The sequence below is a fragment of the Schistocerca serialis genome, chromosome 4 (assembly GCF_023864345.2).
Source record: "Schistocerca serialis cubense isolate TAMUIC-IGC-003099 chromosome 4, iqSchSeri2.2, whole genome shotgun sequence".
Lineage (NCBI taxonomy): Eukaryota > Metazoa > Arthropoda > Insecta > Orthoptera > Acrididae > Schistocerca > Schistocerca serialis.
This window is the reverse complement of record NC_064641.1, coordinates 81,285,748-81,303,859: the sequence shown is the minus strand read 5'-3', so window position 1 is coordinate 81,303,859 and position 18,112 is coordinate 81,285,748. Positions and strand designations below refer to the sequence as shown.

General features: G+C 37.9%; 1 protein-coding gene across 2 annotated transcripts in view; it reads left to right on the top strand.

Annotated features, from left to right (window-relative positions):
- The window catches only part of LOC126473456 (zinc finger protein 846-like), a 64,791-nt gene that overhangs the window by 7,939 nt on the left and 38,740 nt on the right, over window positions 1–18,112 (top strand). The gene's annotated exons all lie outside the window — the stretch shown is intronic.

Here is an 18,112-nt window from a genome sequence, read left to right as displayed (position 1 = left end):
TTTAAAATAAAAGTTGCTGTCCTTGAGCAAAAGGTTGTAAATATTATAAAATCATACATTGTAAAATTCACTTGTATGTATTCCATTGTAAGACAAGGACTATGTTGAAAGATCACATCTCAAAAAGGACTGTGAAGTTAAATGAATGCTTAACAAGTGAAGCAAACCAGAGTAACCATGTTTCACAGTGAAAAACATGTGCGAGGACTTAGTGGGACAACAGCCATTTTACAAACGAGAAGTTTCGGAATAAAGCAGGAAACATTTTTAACTTATCTTGACCTCGATCACGTGTTGACATGGTCCTGAATGCGCAAGTTGGGCACAATCACTGAAATATGTGACTTACGATGGGGAACCACTGCCCCGGGCCATAAATGCACACCACAGCACACCACTTTGAAGCAATATGATGAACACATTCTGAGCAAACTGTATGATAAAAAGTAAAATGGTCTCACAAACTTGGACAGCCTCTCTGTAGCTGTGTTACCAATGAGATCACAAAGAGTGCACACTACATACAACACGTGACATGCCGGTAGCAGGCAACAATTATACCACAATAATGAAAACAAACACTTTGTTTTTCGATTGTGCTTGTTGTAAATTATTTGTAAACATAAATGTACATATTATAACTCTGACGCATCCTGTGCAAAGACCAAATGAAAACTTTTTCCACCAATAAAGATCTTTCATATCCACACAGGCCAAAAATCATAATACTTTTGTTTGTGATTGGGAACTGTTATCCTTGAAAGCAATATTTGTGAACAAAGTAAAGCAGGGAGTTAATATTTGGTGATAATCTGATACAAGGAACTGTATTTAGTGGAATAATTATTAGAAATAGTGAAGAAGTATTTAATTTTTGTGAATGTGCTTTATCAGTTAGTAAGTTGTAAATAAAGAATTAAAGAGATAACAGATACTGGTAAATGTCAAGATATGATTGTGTAAGAGATATAATATTTGCTCTGAAAGGACATCTGTGTGATTTGTCGTAACATTTTAAGGATTTATGTAAAAGTTATGGTACCAAAGTTAAACATGTTTGTTATTTGAAGAAATGTAATAGTGAAAGAAAGCTCTTTAAACATGTAAAATGAATATTTAATTGTTAATAAAAACCAACTGCTGCAGATCTTTAATCAAATTGTTATTGTGAATACCTCTTTTGTAATGTCAGCTTCTCATAGATGATATTTTAGTAATTAATTTGGTTATGAAGTTACTCTGCAAAGCTCATCTATGTGGAATCAAATTAACTGAGTGTGAAATGAATAATAATAATAATAATAATTTTACTGTCATTTGGCCATTACAGCAATAGACAACGTCACATACATAATAAAATACAATTAATAGTTTCAAAGAAACAACAGATTTGTTGTTAACATAATAGTATTATATTACAGTTGATAAATTCTCTTATATCATAGAATGGGTGGAAGACTAGCCAGTCATGAATTGTTTGTTTGAATAATTGTTCAGGTAATTCTTGAACAGATTGAGGAAGATTATTAAATAATTTGTACCCCATGATTTCATAGCTGTTGAGGGACTTTGACAATCTGTGGTAAGGAATATAGAGGCACCTATTCCTTCTTGTATTGTGGCTATGTACATTTTCTCTGGTTTTTGTTTCTGGTAATTTCTTCTTCGCATAAATTAGAACATAGTCTATGTACAAGTTTATAAAAGCCATGATTTTCTGTTCACAGAACAATGGTTTACAGTGTGCCTTATATGCAGAACCAGTAATTATCCTAATAGCTTTTTTTTTGCAGTATTAATATGTCATGTACACAGCTAGAGTTCCCCCACAAAATAATTCCATATGTTATTATACTTTGAAAGAATGAAAAATAGGATGTTCTAACATATTTTTCAGGAATGCAATCCATAAGTCGCCTTAACAGGTAAATAACTCTTGACAACTTACCACTAATATATTGTACATGTTGACCCCAAGGTAATTTATCATCTATGTATACCCCCAAAAATTTGACATAACTTGGATTATCTGACAGAAGCTTGTCTCTAAGACTACAGACCATCTGCTGTGTTTTGTTTTCATTCAGCAGGAATCCATTTGCCTTGAACCAATAGGATGCTTGATCAATTGTCTTTTTGCTGCACAAGTTTTAAAGCTATTGAAATCATCACTATCATGAAGAAATGTTGTATCATCTGTATACAACACAGTGGTGGACTTGATAAATGACGGCAAATCATTTATCATTATCAGGAACAAAAAGGGGCCCAGCACAGATCTCTGCGAAACACCTGCCTTGACTTGTTCTATACTCGACATTTCTTTCCCTACACAAACAACTTGATTACGATTCTGAAGATATGATTTTATTAATTTAAGGCTGTTATGTCTAATGCCATAGAATTCCAGTTTTTCTAGGAGTGGCTTATGCTTTACACAGTCAAAAGCTTTACTTAGATCACAAAATGTGAGTTGAGCACAGCCCTTATCCTCAAACACTTGATGTAAGTATTTGACAACAAATTCTATAGCATCCACAGTAGACAACTTTTTCCTAAAACCATATTGAGATTCACTATTTATTCCTAATTTTTCAAAATAAACAGATAGCTGTTGGTAAATTACACATTCCAGTATTTTAGAAAAAGCTGGGACTATGGAGATTGGTCTGTAACTGGAAGGTGGGTCTATATCTCCCTTTTTATATATTGGAACTACCCTAGCCACTTTGAGTTCTTCGGGAAAATATCCATCAGATATGCATTTATTTATACAGAATGTTAAGGGGTACACAATATAGTCTATTACTTTCTTTAGTAAATTACAGGATATGTCATATATACCTACACTGTCTGAAGAATTCAACCGTTTTACAATGCTTAGGACATGACTAGGTGAGACCTCGGAGAACATAAACGTACCTGTGTCTGTTGGTGTTCTGCAACCATTTTTAGAAAGTAGCTCTGATGAACTGATATCAGGTTTGATTATAGTATTTCCTACATCTTCAACAGATTTAATAAAGAAATCTTTGAATTTTTGGGGGCTTATATTAATTTTTTTGCTTCTTACATCTTTAGCAACACCATTTATTAATTTCCATGCAGCTTTGCACTTATTTGTGGAATTATCAATGGTATTGAAATTATGTGCTTTTTTGGCTTCCACGATGGCTTTTTTTATACTCATTCCTGCATTTTATATAGGCTAATCTGGCATGTTCTGTTTTCTGATTGCTACATAGATTGTGCAACACCATAACATGGTTTTTCATATTTGATAATTGTTTAGTGAACCATGAATTTTGTCTGTTTGTAGTCCTGTTTGTAAAGCCTTTGTCAGTTAATTTGCATTTCTTTATGGGGATGTTGTCATTAAATTGTGTCAGAAATGTTTTAAAAAATCTCTCAAATAATAGTTTCCCTGACAAATCAGCACTAAGACTATAACTTGTGCCACCATGACATTGGTTACACCAGTCTCTCTCAGTAAGTGACTTACAGAGCTGAACAATTTTGTCATCTGTGACAGGTCTAGTGATTATTACTTTTGGGACAGGCTTAGGAATATTACTATTGTCAATACAGAACCTACTTGTATAGTTTAATGATACGGAGTCATGATCTGAAAATGGAAACACTGTAACATCACATGATTCTTATGTAATTTTAAAGTTGACAAAAATATTGTCAAGACATGCTTTATCTCTCATGGGCCTGTTATTGACTGAGCGCAAATTGCACTGTCTTAGAAGGTTTTTCAACTCAGTCACAGTACGTTTATGTGTTGTTATATCGAAATCTGCATTCAGGTCTTCACCAGTTACTATGTCATAATGCAACCATCTGGTCCCTCTTAGTACATCTAATAGCATGTCCAATTTTTCTAGAAATACATTGATGATACCCTTAGGCGACCTGTAAAGGGATACTATTACTAACTAAAACTGTCCATGACTATACCAGTGGCTTCAAAGTTCTGTTCCTCACATAAATAATCTAGGTCCAACATAACAATGGAGCAGCTGAATGACTGATTAATATATATTGCCACACCACCTCTTATATGCAATTTTCTACAGTAACTATTTGCGACATTATAGTTATCAAGTTTGACAACTGTAAGTACACTCTCAGTAATCCAGTGTTCACTCAGACAGAAAATATCAAATTTGTTAACTAGTCCAAAGCTGTTTACAATAAATTCTTTATCTATTAGTCCTTGAACATTCAGATAGCAAATTTTAAGATCATAATTGTTGTTTATTTTAGATTGAACCTTTTGGTGAGGTGTTATGAAATTTGTTACACTACTTATCTCGTGGGCTTCTTCATCTTGCTGCCTTCCACTAAAAAATCATTTAGACGGAGAGGACGTGCTGTTTTCCGTCTACCTGTAACACTTGATGCTGCTTCTCCTGCTGCAATTCTCTTTTCTCCTTTTAGAGGCACTGTAGTTACTGTTGCTGGTGAAACTTCTGCTGTTACTGCTACTGTTACTTCCTTTTCCACTGCTGCTACTGATAATGCCACTGGTGACTGTGACGCTTTACACGCTTGCACAGATGTAATTTTTTCATCATAGAGTGTATCTGCAGATGTTGCTTCCTCATATACTGTCCGTGCACTTTTCTTTTCTGTTGTCATTGGCAGAAAACCTGTTGCAGGTAGTGCTATTTTTACATAGGCATCGGTACCTGACAGATATTAACAAGAAGTTTCAACAATATCAAAAGTATAGGATTTTGAGATTAATAATTTGATTTGATTCTGAGATTATTTGTGTGTTCAATGTAATTTCCATCCACTTAATTTCAATTTAATATTTATAACACTGAGCTGTGGATGGACAGTGGATATTATGTGCTGTATTTTTAAACATTTTCTGCATATTTATACAATATCTACTAATGTCTTTTTTTTTTTAAGGCATGAGAAAACGAGTGTTGACTGTCGTCAGTAGAACTAGAAATGGCTCATTCAAAAGACTAGTGGATGCTGGTGGTCAATCTGAGAAATTAACTGAGACAAAAATAACTGAACAAAGTATTTAAGTAAATAAAACCTGGTTAGTGTAAGTGGCAAATTAATGTACTGGGCCACTCACATGTTGAAGAATAGTGTGTGTGAAAGAATGAAAATAAACTTTTGAAATATTGTCACCACACTAAACACCAGTGTAACAGTGCTCTCAAATTTCTTGTAAAAATTCAAGTAAATTGATAAAAAAATTTCAGTGGGTCAAAAATTTCTTCAATACAAGCCGTACATCTATGTATTATATTGGAATTGATGATTTTACATTTTGTGACATCTATTTTGCATGACTATGATCAGCTTTTTCTGATTTAATTTGTAAAAATGTAATGTATGAAATGGTTACTTATTAGTTTTCTAAACTGGTGTGCAGTTGAAAATTTGTGCTGATGGATGTTAACATGAATCTCTTTTCCAAAGAATTTATACATCGGTAATGCTTATATCTGATAAAAGTTTAAATCAAGCATTGGAAAGTCCAGGATGGAATAACAACAATATGGAAAGGACAGATAAACATTCAGCTTTTGGAATAATCCCTTCATCAGAAGTAGAAAACACATACTCATTCACACAAGTACAACTCTCTCTCTCTCTCTCTCTCTCTCTCTCTCTCTCTCTCTCTCTCTCTCTCTCTCTCTCTCTCTCACACACACACACACACACACACACACACACACACACACACACCTATGATTTGACTGTGACAGTGTTTGTGGTGAGCAGAAATCTAGCTGAGGTACGTAGTGGAGGTTCCTGAAGCTTGCAAGCATGAATGGGGACAAGATAGGGCTATTTGGTGCTGCATTGGGTGGCTGTGCTGCAAGAGCAGTTGAAAAAAGGGGGGTGGGGGGTCAGAATAGGTGCGAGGAGAAAAGTAGAGTAGGGAGAAGGACTATGTAGGTTTGTTGGCAGGACAGAATGCATGTTTAGTACTGGAGTAGGAGCAGGGAAGGGTATGGGCTGTTGAAGGACAGGGACTGGAGAAGGTAAAGGCCAGGAAATTACGGGGGCAAATGATATATTGCAGGGAGAGTTCCCTCCCACACAGTTCAGAAAAGCTGGTGTTGTTGGGAGGAATCCAGATGGTACAGGTTGTGAAGCAGTCATTAAAGTGAACCATGTCATGTCAGCCAGCGTACTTGGAAACTGGGTGATCCAGCTCTGTCTTGGTCACAATTTGTTGGTGGCCATTCATGCAGACAGCTAGCATGTAGTTGTCATGTCCATGTAGAATGCAGAACAGTTGTTACAGCTAGGGTCGTAGATCATATGGATGTGGTCATAGGTGACCCTGCCTTTGCTGAGGTAGAAAAGGACTTTGACAGAACTGGAGGAGGTTGTAGTGGGAGGATGTATGGGACATGTGTTGCATCTGTATCTATTGCAGGGATATGGGATATTACAGGGATAGGATGATGTTATGTGAGTGCGTTTTGCTGTACTATGAATTTTTTGTAGATGATATCTTGAGAGAAATACAGTGTGAGGATGTAGTTGATATGGTGACCACCAAGGAGGCTGTAGGTTCAGATTGAGTCGGGCATTGGGGAAGGTAGTGTTTAGTAGTGGCAAAGTCATGCGTACTGGGCGTGTTGGTGTAAAGGGAAGTGGCATTGATAGTGACAAGCAGGGTGCCACATGGTAAAGCAACAAGAACTGTGGAGAGTTGGTGAGGAAATGGTTAGTAGTAGTAGTAGTAGTAGTTTATTCATCCAGCGACAATGTACATTGTATGGATTTCATCAAAGAACATAGTATAACAAAAATAAGATAAGGGTGTACAGTTTCCTATATAATACAACAGTTCATTGTACCCATCATAATATTTTTGAGCAATACAACTTTGATTACTGTAATAATATACCAGTATGAGAAGGATCTTTTACATGAAATACATTCCAAGTAAATAATTGATTTAACACTTTTGTTCAGAAAAATTAACATTGAGGTTGTGACAAGCATTTGATTTGCGGTACTATTAGCATATAGTAAATGAATGTAGTTACTTGCTACAAGGTTGCTGTAGATATTCATTTACACTATAATAGCAGTTGGTCATTAAGAATTTAAATATTGCTTACTTGAATGTAGATAATGTTTTTATTACTTTTAGCTGAGTTGGAAGATTGTTGTACAAAATAGTACTCTGAATGTTTTTTTTTTTTTTTTTTTTTATGTGGATATCATTGCACATTCTTGTAGTGTATGAGTGAAGATCTGAGTTGGTTTTGTAATTATCAATGTGCATTTTTATATTAACAACACTTTTTTTATATAGAGGCATGGTAAGGTTAGAATATTTAGTTGCTGAAATAACTGGAAGGTGTTAGCCTTTTACTGTTTGAAATTATTCTAACTGCTAGTTTTTGTAGGGTGAAGATGGTTTTCACGCTTGCCTTATTATGACCCCAGAGGGTTAGGCCATAGGCGATAGCAGAATGGATGTAAGCAAAGTAAACACTTCTGCTACACTCTCTACTACACGCAGTACTAATTATGCATAATGCAAAACAAGCAGAGCTTAACTTGTTAGTGAGGTAGAGGATGTGAGCTTTCCAGTCTAAATTTTCATCAATTTGTGCACCTAAGAATTTTGTGGCAGCTACCCTTTCAATTTGTTTATTTTGAATTTTGAGGTTCACATCATGGTGATACTTTGTTTTCCTGTAATATATATAATTAGTTTTTAAAATATTTAAGGTTAGCCTGTTCTGTTCAAACCAGTTTTGTGTGTATTCCGAAACCCTGGTTGCAGATGTTGGCAATACTCTATTTATGCCAGTTACAACAATATTTGTGTCATCAGCAAACTAAGTTATGTGTGTACCACTGATTGGGATCTTGATATCATTAATACATGTAAGAAATAAGAGAGGTCCTAGAATACTGCCCTGGGGTACTCCGATTGGCACAGTTTGCATGTCCGATCTGTACACAATGCTTTTGTTTTTATTGTTTGCTGAGGTAATTTCTACTACCTGTTTTCTATTGTGGAGATATGACTGAAACCATTTTAATGCAACTCCCCGTATACCTATAGCTTCTAGTTTGTCTAGCAAGATATGATGATTAACAGTATTGAATGCCTTCCTGTACTGTTATTTCTGTCAAGTCCTATTACAATGCTTTCGATGAATTGGGTAATTGCTGTTTCTTTACTCATGCCTTTGTGAAAATCATGTTGGTTTACAGACAAGAGAGAGAATTTTTCGAGGTAATTTGTAATTATATTTTTCATGACAGTCTCTACTATTTTTTTTGAAAATACCGATAACAAAGCTATTGGTCTATAGTTTCTCACTTCATATATATTACCCTTTTTAACAGTGGTTTTATTTTTGAAATTTTTAATCTTTGTTGGAGTGCCCCTTCTGTTAATGATATGTTTATGATATGTGAGAGTGGTTCTGCTATGACACTAGCACATTTAATTATGACTGTACCTGGTACCACATCAATTCCAGAGGACATTTTATTCTTCATTGTTTTTATTATCTTAAGAACTTCTAATTTATTTGTGGGACATAGCAATATTGAATTACCACTTTGCTATCTTTGAACTGTGGTACTACTATTACTAGCAAAATTTTTACTCAGATTGACTGGAGTGTTTATGAAATAGTCATTTATGTAATTTACTAGAGTACCATTTCTGAATAATACACCTCACTCATCTTTTAATACAATGTCATCTTGCTTTTTAACACTTTTTCCTTTTTTACTTTATTCCATATTGCTTTCGACTTGTTTGCTGCCCCTATGATTACTTTATCATTGTGCATTATCTTGGCTGTTTTAATTACTTTGTTATAAATTTTCTTATATGTCTTAACACATTCTGCTAAGTGATCATCTTGGTTGTCTTTTCTCAGTTGATTGAGAAGTTTTATCTTTTGACTGGACTCTCTGATAGCAGGTGTTATCCACTGGCTGCTGTTTCTTGGCATGACATTAATTCTTGTCAGTTTTTTTGGAAAACACATCTCAAATATGGACATGAAATAAAATGCATTGAATGATTCATCAGTTGATGATTTTGAGTAAAACTCTTCTCAGGTTTCTTTTGCTAATGATTGGATAAAATTATTAACCTTTTCTGGGTAGAAGTGCCTTTTATATTCCCCACTTGTACTTAACTACCTCAGGTACAGAAGAATTTATGCATGTTAGTAGTGTGTTGTGGTCTGAAAGACCTAAGTTTATGTTTTGTGCTTCAGTAACATCATTTTCAATATTTGTAAAGATGTTATCTAATAGGGATGAAGATGACTATTATTCTAATGGGGTCTGTGAAGAATGGTTTCATGTGAAAGCTGTTTAGGATACCCAAAATCTGTCTTTTTTCTTCATTTTCAATTAACAGGTTGATGTTAAAATCCCTACATAGTAATAAGTTCACTTCATTATTATACAAAATGTTAAGCACCGCTTCCATATTTTTAAGAAATATGTTTTTGTCACCTAGTGGTGACCTGTATATTGATATGACAATTAGATTTTTACGCTTCTCCTCAGATTTTTGCTCTATGGCACATGATCAAAATGTTTCTCGAGATTTAGATGGTATGTTTCAGATCTAACTTTATGCTACAGCCCAGCCCTAGTATATATGCATACTCCACCATTTTTACAAACACTGCAGCAATAACGAGGTGCTAATTCAAAATTGCTTATATTTATAAGACTTAATTCACTGACCCTGCACCAATGTTCTGATAGGCAAATACAAGAGATATCTACAAAGTTGTTTATGGTGACTTCTAATTGTAACACTTTATTCTTCAGACACTGAATGTTTTGACTCATTATCTTGAAAGTTTTGCATGTAGTTATTTTGTCAATACCTCTTGAAGTGCTGCTTTGTTACTGATTTTTGATACTTATCTGCAATTTTTCAGGCTTATTTGTCACCATCTCTTCCTTTTATTCATTTGGTGCCATAAAAAATCATCACTAAGTGAAGCAGCTGTACCTAGCCTTTGGCTCCTCCTCAGGCAGTGTTGATCAGCTGCTACTGTTGTTGGAAGTTCTTTGGCCACTGCTGTTGGTGCTGTTGGCGACATGCTTTCTCGTACAGTGACTGTGTTTGCTTTTTTTACTGACACTGTTTCTGGGGGAGGTGGGGCTGCTGCTGTAACTGATGTTGGTTTTTCCTCAGATACTGATAGTTCTTCTGCTGTTGATTTAGATTTATTTGTTATTGCTGTTTGCTCTGTTGTTGTCATTGTTTTTGTTGATGTTGTCGTTGGTGGTGGCGGTGGTGATACTGCTGCTTCTTTTTCTTCTGCAGGTGACATTATGCCTAAAAAATTCTTGGTGTGTTTATTGAGTATGGTTTCTGCTTCTTGGTGATGATCAAGTGGTGAAGTTATTTTTGGAGCTTGCAAAATTTGTGCTTCATTCACTACCGTCCTTTTGGCTTCAACCGTTTCATAATTTGACGCTGTTTTACAATTTGATGGTTTGTGCCTGGCCTACTTGGTTTAAACCACTTCATAATTTGCAACTGATTGGGTGCCTTACTGTTTGCTGCTTGCCAAAAACAGTTTGTATTTTGCCTTAGATTGCTACTTTTCCTGGTTTCTTTATTGTCAGGTGAGATACTAGTAAATATTTTATCAGCAAGAACCTCTTTTCCTGATGCATTTAAATGAAGGCCGTGAGCTGTATAGAACCTTCACTCTAAAATGTTTGTGTCTATAACATCAACATTCTGGAAATGAGTACATATTTCCATGAAACTCTTGTTAGCGACAGTAATTTCGCGGTTTATGCTTGATCAACTCAGTAAGTCATGACACTGTGGGACATTCACAAAGAGAATATTTGTTTGAGTTAAATTATTTAGACAATTTCGCAGTTCTGTGCTAGCCTTGTATGATACATTTCTATAAACTTCATTAGCTCCTCCAAGCAAAACAACAAAATCATCCTTAGTCAAGCTAGTTACTTCATTAAATTTTGTTAGGTTTGTTAGTTCTCATAATGGGGCTCCAGGCTTCACAAATCCACATGCCTGAAGTTGTATTTTTCTGTTAATACTGCAGAAATTCCCCAAGTGTGACTATCCTCTAATACACAGATCATCTCATGTTTTCCAATTTTTGCACTCAGGGGATCAATTAGCAACGGTCTGTTTACTTTATGTGATTCATTTCCAAACTTTTTGGCTCAGACTGGCATGTTCAGAGAATCTTCAGCATTGTGCACAATAAGGTTTTTTGCACTTGTGATTGACTGTTTTTAGGCACTAAGATTTCACTGTTTTTACACACAGAAGTTTCAGTTTTATTTTGAGATTGCACTTCCTGGTAACAGTTTTATTCTGTTTTCCACTTGTTTCCTGATGACAAATCTTCTTTGTTCATCAGCGTCTCACATATTCGCGATTGATGTTTCTTTATGTCCATTTTTAAAGCACTGATTATAAATTGTAAACTGAAAATACGTCAATTAAGCCTTGAAATTTCATCCTTACAATTTACACACATTTTCTTTTTACCACCAAAATTTACTTTTTTCCGCGAAGAAGTACGATTTACTTTTACTCGCCACCATCTTGCTGAATTGATGTCATTTGTGTAAGAGGGTAGGTTATGTGTAATAAGTTGAAGGTCTTGGTCCATGACGGCAGAGATTGTCTCTGTGGGGCCACAGTAACCAGCCGAAATGGACTGTCCTGATGGTAGCGTTTATGTACTATAGGAATCCTGTAGAAGGTAGGAGAGCAGGGAGTGGTGGGGATGAGGAGAAAGGTAGCCTCAGGAGAGAGGTTCCGGGATGGACCTAAGGATTTCAGGAGGGACCAGAAATCATGCTGAATTGCTGGAATGGAGTCAGTGTGACAGGGTTTATAGACATATGTGTCTGACAGCTGATGGAGGCCCTCTGCCGTGTAATTCCTCTGCTTAGTAACCATGCTGTCAGAGCCTTTGTTGGCAGGTAGAATTGTTACGGTCAAAATTAGGTTTTAGGTAGTGTATTGTGGTTATTTCTGTGAGTGTGAGGTTGGTTTACATGTTGAGGAATTTGGGGAATGGTGGCGAGGCAAGGTTTGATGTTAAGAAATTCTGGGAAGCTAACAGAGGATGATTTGGGGGCAGTGGGAGTGGATCATGGTTAGATGGAGTAGTAAATTGAGTCAGACAGGGTCAAATGTTGGTTTTTGGATCAAGTCTGGGTGATACTGTTAGTGATGAAAAAGTATTTCCACTGGAAAGACTGGAAGAAAGAGAGAGCTCAGGATGGTTGAATTTGGGAGTGGTGCAAAAGTAAGAAGTTTGGAAAGGACTGATACTTCCGTGAGACAGAGGCTTTTGGTGGATAAGTTCATGACTGTGTTGTGTGTCAGTTTAGGCTCTGGATTCTCTAGGGTGGCAGGAGTGAGTTTCTGAGGATGTAGCAAATGCAGTATGTCAGCAAGCCAGAATCTGGCAGCTATGAGGAGTTGTGGGGGGAGGTTTAAGGGAGGTCCTGCCAGTTGTGGTGGGTAGTGGTGGCCAAGGCAGGAAAGTTTCATGGATATAATTTTCAAAAGAGTAGTATTCCATGTCTGTAATTTTGTTCATCAAAATATCAAAGAATGGGATAATCCCATGGTTAAATAACACAATTACTCTTTATTACAAACCAAGTGTAACATAGTAACAATGGTGAAGAAACCAAAGATACATGTCTTATAATCTCTCAAGCTGACCATATGTAAGTGCCCCCTGACATGTTCATATATTAAAAAGAAGGTTATCAATAGCGTTGCCACTTTTTGATGTAAGAAATAAGGGATATTTACCTAAAAATATTGGATTTTTCACAAAAATAAGCAATAGTTTATAAATGCTTGGAAATCATACATTTCATAGCAAATTTAATTACATTGTAATTAGTGTAATTAATGGAAATAGGTAATTATTGAAATTCATAAAAGAAACTAATAACTTACACCCTCTTATATGTGCATGCAGTACAATGACTTAGGTACGACAACACATGCAGAAAAAACATTAAAGAAATACCATGTTTTATCCATCTGTACTTGATTGACTGATCTGGCCTTGTAACATTCACCAAAACAGTCTTGCTGTGCTGGTAATGCAAGTGGCTGCAAACAAGGGGAAACTACAGCCATAATTTTTCCCGAGGGATTGCAACTTTACTGTATGGTTAAATGATGATGGTCTCCTCTTGGGTAAAATAGTCCCCCCCCCCCCCCCCCCCCTTTGGATTTCTGGGTGGAGACTACTCAGGAGGGCATCATTATCAGGAGAAAGAAAACTGGCATTCTACAGGTCGGAGCGTGGAATGTTGGATCCCTTAATCGGGCAGGTAGGTTAGAAAATTTAAAAAGGGAAAAGGATAGGTTAAAGTTAGATATAGTGGGAATTAATGAAGTTCAATGGCAGGAGGAACAAGGCTTCTGGTCAGGTGAATACAGGGTTATAAATACAAAATCAAATAGCGGTAATGCAGGAGTAGGTTTGATAATGAATAAAAAAACAGAAGTGCGGGTAAGCTACTATGAACAGCATAGTGAATGCATTATTGTAGACAAGATTAGCGTGAAGCCCATGCCTACCACAGTAGTACAAGCCTATATGCCAACTAGCTCTGCAGATGATGAAGAGGTTGATGAAACGTATGATGAGATAAAAGAAGTTATTCAAATAGTGAAGTGAGATGAAAATTTAATAGTCATGGGTGACTGGAATTTGATAGTAGGAAAAGGAAGAGGAGGAAAAGTAGTAGGTGAACATGGAATGGGGGTAAGGAATGAAAGAGGAAGCCGCCTGGTAGAATTTTGCAAAGAGCATAACTTGGTTCAAGAATCATGAAAGAAGGTTGTATACATGGAAGAGGCCTGGAGATACAGGAAGGTTTCAGATGGATTATATAATGGTAAGACAGAGATTTAGGAACCAGGTTTTAAATTGTAAGACATTTCCAGGAGCAGATGTGGACTCTGACCACAATCTATTGGTTATGAACTGTAGATTAAAACTGAAGAAACTGCAAAAAGGTAGGAATTTAAAGAGATGGAACCTGGATAAACCAACAGAACCAGAGGTTGTATAGAGTTTCAGGGACAGCTTTAGGGAACAACTGACAAGACTGGGGAAAAGAAATACAGCAGAAAAAGAGTGGGTAGCTTTGAGGAACGAAATAGTGAAGAGAGCAGAGGATCAAGTAGGTAAAAAGATAAGGGCTAGTAGAAGTCCTTGGGTTGTTGTTGTTGTTGTTGTTGTTGTGGTCTTCAGTCCTGAGACTGGTTTGATGCAGCTCTCCATGCTACTCTATCCTGTGCAAGCTTCTTCATCTCCCAGAACCTACTGCAACCTACATCCTTCTGAATCTGCTTAGTGTATTCATCTCTTGGTCTCCCTCTATGATTTTTACCCTCCACGGTGCCCTCCAATGCTAAATTTGTGATCCCTTGATGCCTCAAAACATGTCCTACCAACCGATCCCTTCTTCTAGTCAAGCTGTGCCACAAACTTCTCTTCTCCCCAATCTTGTTCAATACCTCCTCATTAGTTATGTGATCTACCCACCTTATCTTCAGCATTCTTCTGTAGCACCACATTTCGAAAGCTTCTATTCTCTTCTTGTCCAAGCTAGTTATCGTCCATGTTTCACTTCCATACATGGCTACACTCCATACAAATACTTTCAGAAACGACTTCCTGACGCTTAAATCTATACTCGATGTTAACAAATTTCTCTTCTTCAGAAACGCTTTCCTTGCCATTGCCGGTCTACATTTTATATCCTCTCTACTTCGACCATCATCAGTTATTTTACTCCCTAAATAGCAAAACTACTTTACTACTTTAAGTGTCTCATTTCCTAATCTAATTCCCTCAGCATCACCCGACTTAATTAGACTACATTCCATTATCCTCGTTTTGGTTTTGTTGATGTTCATCTTATATCCTCCTTTCAAGACACTGTCCATTCCGTTCAACTGCTCTTCCAAGTCCTTTGCTGTCTCTGACAGAATTACAAGGTCATCGGCGAACCTCAAAGTTTTTACTTCTTCTTCATGAATTTTAATACCTACTCCGAATTTTTCTTTTGTTTCCTTTACTGCTTGCTCAATATACAGATTGAATAACATCGGGGAGAGGCTACAACCCTGTCTCACTCCTTTCCCAACCACTGCTTCCCTTTCATGCCCCTCGACTCTTATAACTGCCATCTGGTTTCTGTACAAATTGTAAATAGCCTTTCGCTCCCTGTATAAGTCCTTGGGTAACAGATGAAATATTGAATTTAATCGATGAAAGGAGAAAATATAAAAATGCAGTTAAATGAAGCAGGAAAAAAGGAATAAAAACATCTCAAAAATGAGATCGTCAGGAAGTGAAAAATGGCTAAGCAGGGCTGGTTAGAGGACAAATCTAAGGATGTAGAGACATATATCACTAGGGTAAGATAGATACTGCCTACAAGAAAATTGAAGAGCCCTTTGGAGAAAAGAGAGCCACTTGTATGAATATACTTCACCAGCGGCTGCCTTGAGCAGCCGCTGGTGAAGTATCAGTGCAGCAGCAGTGCAGTAGTGAGTTGCATATTTAGCTTTCATATTTGTTTCGTAGTTTGATTCTTAATTTATTTCTGAGTGTTTGTGCACTTGCATATTTAATTACATAAAATCCTTGCTTATTCTCGTATTTGAGAGGATTAAATTCTTATTGATAGCTGTAGAGTATAAATTCGCAGAGTCATTAGATATTTGCAGTAGGATGGATAGGTTGTGTGTGTGCTGTGTGCGGGTGCAGGAGGAACTGGCCGCAGCTCATGAGCAACTGAGTGTGCTGTTGGCCACGGTCAGCCGCCTTCAGGCTGCTGCCTCGACGTGCAGCGACGGTGGAGGGTCTGGCACGTCGCTTGATACACCCCAGGTGTCGCTTGCTGCGTCCGCTGACTCAGCCGCCGAGGCACCTTCTAGTGTACCCAGCATGTTGGGGCTGCCCTCACCTCGAGGCGGAGGGCCAATGTGGAGGCTGGCCGGCTGGCCTCGCCCTTTCATCCTGTCAGTGGGCAGGTGGCCACTCCTTCAGCAGGGCCTGAGCAGGCACACAGGGACAAAGGCTTGCTGGTTGTTGGGAGCTCCAACGTTAGGCGGGTGATGGAACGCCTTAGGAAAATAGCATACAGGGCTGGAAAGAAATTCAATGTGCACTCTGTTTGTCTGCTGGAAGTCCTCATCCAAGATGTGGAGGCGGCCTTGCCTGCGGCTATCGAGCGTACGGGTTGCAGTTGTCTGCAAGTAGTTGCTCACGTCAGCACCAATGATGCATGTCGCTTGGGTTCTGAGGCGATCCTCAGTTTGTACAGGCGGCTGGCAGATTTTGTGAAGACCACTGGCCTTGCACGCAGGGTGCAAGCAGAGCTCTCTATTTGCAGCATTGTTCCCAGATTGGATCAGGGTACTTTGGTTTGGAGCCGAGTGGAGGGTCTCAACCAGAGGCTTTGTCGACTCTGTGACGGTCTTGGCTGCAGATTTCTAGACTTATGCTATTGGGTGGGGAATTGTAGGACGCCCCTAGATAGGTCAGGGGTGCACTACACAAAGGAAGTGGCTACTCGGGTAGCAGAGTACTTGTGGCGTGCACATGGGGGTTTTTTAGGCTAGGCAATAGTGCGAGGTGTCCTGATGGGCACTCACCAGTCGACGTGCAGGCAGGGAAATCAGGACGTGCTCAGTATAAAGACACTTCAGATATCAAGATATTATCAGTAAATTTTCAGAGTGTTCGGAATAAAGTTCCTGAATTTACTGCTCTCCAGGAAGCGTGTGGCACGCAAATTATTCTCGGGACTGAGACCTGGCTGAGCCCTGAGATAGGAAGTTCTGAAATATTTAGTGAGGGTTGGAATGTGTTTCAGAAAGACAGATTAGACACTGTAGGAGGTGGTGTCTTCATTGCAGTTGACAAAAATATTGTGTCTACTGAGGTCGAAGTAGAGTGTGATTGTGAAGTTATCTGGACATGTTTAACAGGGCTAGGGGAAATAAAGTTAAATGTGGGGTGTTATTACCGGCCACCAGGTTCCACCGTGACAGTTCTAGAATCATTCAAAGGGAGTCTACATTTTGTATCGCAGAAGTACCCGGATAATGCTATATTAGCCAGAGGTGACTTCAACCTACCTAGTATAGATTGGGATGTCTATTGATTCATTACAGTTGGTATAGACAAGCCGTAGTGTGAATTACTTTTGAACACATTATCCGAAACTGTCTTGAGTAGCTAAATCGACAGCCAACGCGTAATGGAAATATTTTAGATCTGGTAGCCACTAACAGACCAGACCTCATCGACGGTGTCAGTGTTGAGACAGGGATTAGTGACCATGATGTTGTCATTACGACTATGGTTACGAAAGTTAAAAAGTCAGTCAAGAAGGCTAGGAGAGTATTCTGACTAGAAAGAGCAGATAAGCATTTGTTAGCATCCCACTTAGTAAATAAATTGACTTCATTTACTTACAGTATGATGGACATGGAAGAATTATGGGCAAATTTTAAACACATTGTAAATCACGCATTGGACAATTATGTGCCGAAAAAGTGGGTTATCGTCGGAAAAGACCCACCGTGGTTTAACAGCGCAATTCGGAGAATGGTCAGGAAGCAAAGGTAGTTGCACTCGTGGTACAAGAAAGATTGGGAGAATGAGGGCAGGCATAAGTTAGTAGAGATTCATGCTGCTGTAAAAATAGCGATGCGCGAAGCATTCAACCACTACCACCATCATACCTTAGCAAAAGATCTTGCTGAAAACCCAAGGAAATTCTGGTCTTACGTAAAATCGGTAAGCACGTCGAAGGCTGCCATCCAGTCACTCACTGATCAGTCTGGCCTGGCAACGAAAGACAGCAAAACGAAAGCTGAAATTTTAAATTTAGCATTTGAGAAATCTTTCACGCAGGAGGATCGTACAAATATATCGTCGTTTGAGTCTTGTACAGATTCTCGTATGGAGGACATAGTGATAGACATCCCTGGGGTTGTGAAGCAGCTGAATGGGTTGAAACTAAATAAATCGCCAGGTCCTGATGGGATTCCAAT